This window comes from Achroia grisella, unplaced genomic scaffold, assembly GCF_030625045.1.
Source record: "Achroia grisella isolate CSIRO2021 unplaced genomic scaffold, CSIRO_AGI_Agris_v1 utg445, whole genome shotgun sequence".
Classification (NCBI taxonomy): domain Eukaryota; kingdom Metazoa; phylum Arthropoda; class Insecta; order Lepidoptera; family Pyralidae; genus Achroia; species Achroia grisella.
This window is the reverse complement of record NW_026712860.1, coordinates 137,608-143,679: the sequence shown is the minus strand read 5'-3', so window position 1 is coordinate 143,679 and position 6,072 is coordinate 137,608. Positions and strand designations below refer to the sequence as shown.

The following is a 6,072-nucleotide window of genomic DNA, read 5'->3' as shown; positions in this document are numbered from 1 at the left end:
GGCAATACAAATGTGAGACCCGTATCAAAACCCTTTGCATAGTTTAGAAGTTGTTTCGCACAGATGTGGGCAGCATCTTTATTGTATACTAGAGATTATAGAGATTTTGTAATTATATTTTTATAATAAACGTTTGGGATAATTATTTCTAACAACCCACTTGCTACAACCCGCACAATAGCATTGATATATGTAGATATAATATATATGGTAATATTATAAAGGGTAAATTTTGTGAGTTTAACGAGTTTACATTAATGATTCGATTTTGAATGTTCCTCCAGTATTGGATAGCACAAGTACAAGGAAATCTATAGCCTACATAGCTCATACCACCACGACGTCATTACTCATTGGTAATGATATTTTTAATATTGAAAAGACAATAGGAGCAGAGCTGCAATAAAAAATGTTGCAAAAATTAGTTAATAGTTTCTGATAATACTGATTTCGTAGGTACATTTTGAAAATACAATATCGTCTATACACATTTCCATGACTGAAATATTTTTTCCAATTGGTTATTTAAATTTTTAGTTTATATAATACAAAAAATTTTTTTTTCTTCTCTATAATATTAGTATATATATATATATATATATATATAATAGACATATAATCAAATATTTGCAATCTGTAATAGTAAATTGTTTAGACTTATGTATTGGGTTTATGTTATGTATCGCAGTTATTATTTAAACCTACACTGGACAATGTTAACCTTTTAGGAAACTTCTCTCGAGAAATTTGACTGCCTACTTTCGGCATTTTAAAACTCTAACTATGTACACGTAGGTAGATATATATTCTATTCTATTTGAACATTTTGTTCTTTTATACGACTACGCACTTAATTCCTAAGATAATAGTTAATTAGAATGTCTGTATTGCATCCTTTGAGTCTTTAAAGAATAAAAGCTACGGGGCAGAATTTCATTCATAAAGTTTTCTGTAACTGTAGTCATTATTATTTTATCTTTAACCAAGAAATTAAAAAAGAAAATATAAAAGAAATTAGTATTTATTTTTGAAATATTAAAAAGTGTATTTATAGAGTTGGGAAGAGGGAATTCTTAATTAACGGAGTGGAAATATTTTGTAAATGCGAATTTCTAATGAAAAATAACGACTAGTAAATTCACTATGATGTGCTAATTGACCTGGTTTCAGCCTCATCCTTTCATGTTTTACAGGTATGCATCAGTAAAAGATTACCCAGCATGTTTTACTAGAACAACCTGAATATCATTATTGTCCATGAAAAAGAGCATTACTACAAAATAAGCTTCTGTATAGTCTTACAAAGTCGATAGATTTAATATTTTTAATTTAGGTCCATGGACGTAAATTATATATATATATTATAACAAATTTCTGTTTTTATAAATATTCTGTGGTAACACGCTCAGTCAATTATAAAAGAACGCCAAAGTATGTTTGGAAGAATTTTTTTGGAGAAGATAATTCGTAAAAGTTTCTAGGGATGACGAGATTTGAGGATTGGTTAGGTCTTTCTGTCAGTCTAAGACTATACCATTTCCTCATTTTTACAAATGGTATCCAACTGTCTATATATCTTCAATTGTAAAAACTATTCCTTGTAGTCCAATTACTACTAAACTACTCATGTTGAGTAACTACTCATGTTGAGAGACTCAACTAGTCTCCAGATTGGTTAAGCTCTAACAGGTTACTTGATCGGATATCAAGTAGTGACGTGGGTAGAGGCTTTAACTCGGACGAGGTATTTATAGAATAATAGATATCATTTAAATAATTAATATTACAGAAACATTTCAGTTATTTTCAACAAAAACAGAGGCAACACGAAATAAAATATCTCTCTTGGTAGCTACCGGCTTTCACCAATGTGTCCAGCCAACTTCCAGTACACTGGACGGAGGTCGAAGGGCCCCTATACGAGGGAGTGAAAGGGGTGCAAAGGGTGAAAGGGGGTGCTTTCCGAAACAACGGGCACGGAACAACCCGCTTATAGAAGGCTATTTACATAATCCGGTATGACGCGGTGTCGATACGTAACAGACTGTCCTGGGGTAAATAAACATACACTCTGAAGTCTGGTACTTAAGCGATAAATTGGCAGGGGATTATTTTTATTTGGTTTTATAGATATTGAATATTTCGTTTTATACAATATGGTTGGCAAAAACAAGCATGTGACCTAGTATGACCTTTGGACGCTAACAGCTTGAAGGATGTGAAGTGTGCGTTGCTGTACAGGACGTTGCTTTTGATAAATACAATTCTATAATAACAAAACCTTTTGTAAGGAGTTTATTAAACAACTTTGTAAAAATTCTTCCTTTATACAAATACCACCCTTTATGAAACAATCGTCATTGGATGTCCCAAAAGGTGTTCAAAATACCGGATCTTTGGACATTCAACCACTATGGTTGAATGTTTTTACGTTAAATAATATGTTCTTATGGGTACGGAAGGGGGTTTATTTATTTATTTATTTATTTATTCTTTTGCACACAAAAATATGTTCTTGGCATTCTCTACCAATCAACCGTCGCGGTGATCAGAGATAATAATAAGGCGGTGCAATTTAATAGCGGGGGTTGACTGACTAATGATACCATTGCTAGCAATGTACCATGTCCAGTTTTCTTACGCGCAGTTCGCCCCGGAAACTATCATGATAAATTCCTGGTGAATTTGCTACGAAGTGCCAACTAACCTGACCTCTTCTTATCATTCTTCACTTGTGCCCCGTTAGCGCTAATGGTTTACTATCAAAGCAGGTGCATCATTCCAATATCATCCATAAAAAAAAATATGTATCCGTATAGACGATATGAAGCCTCTATGGCTTGTCTCTACAGTGATCGTACATGAAGGAAAATGAAACATATGTAAATAGGTATATCTTACTATTTATATTTATACGAGTGACAATTATTTACATAAGGAACAGTTGTCCAAATATAATGAGGCTAATTGAGATATGCAGGTGTGTTTTTCAGAACAATTCGCAGAGCTGAGGTGTCCGAGTGGTTAAGGAGTTGGACTTGAAATCCAATGGGTACTACCCGCGCAGGTTCGAATCCTGTCCTCAGCGAGTTGTTCTTTTATAGTTGATATTATATAAGACTTTACTTATATCATTCATTCTTTTGCGCAATAGGAAATCGTATACAAGATCGAATTAATGTCAGATAGAATTTAGTCATACAGTAAAGACATAATATACTCGTAAATATCTAAAGTAGGTATTAGAATCTTCCGTTTTATATGCATTGTTTTATTTTATTGCTTTAGTATCCTTCTTTTAACTAAATACTATTATATACATAATACTATGCTTCATTTCATGATTCAGCCATGAAACTGACTGGTTGAGCTGGTAAAAGTTCTAGAGAATATATATTTGGAACAAAAGTACCCTTTGGAACCCCAAACACCCTTCGGGTATATATTTGGAACAAAAGGGCAATATTATAAATAAACAAATGTGTTTACGTATATTTATTAAATAACGTCCAATTAATAAATACATAATTATCAATTGATTGAGTGATTATTTGTAATCTCATATTATTCGTCATATTGGCTTGGAGAAATTTATTTATAAATTCGTATAACTAAATACCCCAATAATAACTCGGTCTGTATATTATTTACGTTGCTCCGATTTGATTTCCTGCATTCCTTCAATGAGTCGATATTCTCAATATGTTCGAAAATACTATTTATCGAACATTATTGGCAATTTATCTTATTTACATAAATATACGTTTCACGATCCTGGAAAAGAGAAGCTGTAAAATACAATGTGGTAATAATATTTTGTGTGTTGATCGACAACGAAATAAACATAATACCTACTTTTGTATTATGTTTACTTTATTACTACGATACACTTTTTTTGTATCTATATAAGTAACAACAATGTATAGACATATATATTGAAGTATCGACAACTTAACGAATTACATATTTACAATAAATATAGTATTATAATTATTATCTTATGTAAGCATAAAATAGAGAATAAATACTTTTTACAAGGTAATGCATTTATGGTATAATTTACTACACTCACTCAATCGGTACTTAATCTATTGCCATTTAAGCAGTAGAATCGTATTATTACATTGGAAAACTTATTTATGCAGCATTTATTTAAATATTAGTACATGCCAGTATGAAAAACGAAACATGTATATTCTATCTATCTGTCAAAGTACAGGAATACAAATTAATATATCAAAGTGAGATATTATTCATCATATGCATTTTGAATTTAGAATAAATTTCTAATAGAAATTTTGTCGTGTGATTTAATATTATAGTACACAGTCACAGTTGCCAAACACGTTCATTAGACATGTTTATTTTGACAGCACGCGCTTGCAAGTGATATGTCACGTAACGTAACATTTAATATTGTTTTAGCTCTGAAAGAAAATAGTACCAACTGTACCACTGAAATTTACAATAAATCACTTCATTAAATGACATAACTTTGATTACGTCATGATTGGAACTATTTGAGAAATCATGAGTTGAAAGAGTGTTGTGTTGTGTACGTATATTAAACATCATAGCACTGTGACCTACATACATATGTAGATGCACTTGCCCTTTTTCAAAGTTCGCGCCCATCAAGGACAAGAATTGAAGGATATTCTTAGGACCCATGGTTTTTATCTCTTCAGGATACAGTGTATACTTTCCAAAGGAGATATTTTGTTTATGCATGAGTGGTGCTACAACATTTTGTTACACAGGATGCGTAGTGACGTATCCTCTTCTCCTGGACAAAATCTGAAGATCGTTGTTAAGCTGAGGCCTAATTTTGCCACCACGTAAGAATAAAAAAACATTGGTAAATGATCAACACCATCAGAAGAATATACCATAATGACGATAATCCCAGATGAGGTAATCATAGGCATTATAAACTATTAACGTTGTAGGAAATGCAATTCTTGATATGCCAACCTGTCGCTGATAAATTTTAAATGTAGTTAGCAGTGTTTCTATCACAAGACAGTCAAATAAATTTGCACTGAAAGTTTGTAGAATATTGCATAGTTGAACTCAAAACCTTTTAGGTTATAGACCCCGAGAGTCAGAGTAGTAAACCCCTAAGCCATGGACGATCTCAATTATCTCATTTGTATAGGAATAAATTTAAGAACACGAAACTATAATAAATAGCGAAAAATTCTCAAAGAAGTTGTAAAGGTATATTAGTCTAGACAGATAAAGATGTCTAAATTTAACAGTTTTGTTTTCGCTATTTGTCTGCAGAAATATAAAAATATTAAAAACTAAATATATCTAAAAGTTATTGTTGTTCGAATGTGACAGAAAACTGTGAAACCTATGCTTTAATATGTATTATTACAATGATGTACAACCGCATTAGAAAAGAGTGAGGATTGTTTCTTGTCTATCCTTCTCAGCACGAAGTACATTTCGAAATGACAGTATATTTGACTTGACATAGGTATTTTTTATACCACAGTGGTAGCAACCAAGCTTATGGCCCATCTCGTGGTAAATACCGTAGTTTTTGATTTGAATTTTGATCACCTGAAACATCAAGAATGTCACATGCGCGTTGGACCCTGGCAAGTGGCTGTATAAATGTATGAGATTATGTTACAATTACTCGTCTTCACTAATGACTTACAATCAAATTGTATAAAAAATCACAAGTAAACATTTCGACAAATCATGTAACAGTGGAATTAAATTAATGAAATGAATGAATGGTAAGTTAGTTAAGTACTATTTGCAACATTCATCGAGAAAGTTCACTCAGATTTACGACGTCGTAAAAGGGCCGACCGATTGATAACATTGGTGAAGAAAATATCAAACCATTCTCCATAATGTACCATTGCTATTTTTAGGGCTTACTTTGATGTTACTTCACCGTTCATTGGCAATAGGCGGGCGTACTCCAAAGTTACCCTTAACCAAACACACCCAGAGTACGTTTTTCGTTGTAGAATGTCAATATTTCGCCTCTGAAGAGCTCGACGTAATATGACATGCAAATACTAAAGCCTGTATATTATGTATGGTTGT

The 6,072-nt window shown here is 32.1% G+C and overlaps 1 non-coding gene across 1 annotated transcript; it reads left to right on the top strand.

Annotated features, from left to right (window-relative positions):
• Positions 1–3,006: 3,006 nt before the first annotated feature.
• On the top strand, positions 3,007–3,088 carry Trnas-uga (transfer RNA serine (anticodon UGA)). The gene has a single exon. It is a non-coding gene; the product is annotated as a tRNA-Ser (tRNA).
• Positions 3,089–6,072: the final 2,984 nt, after the last annotated feature.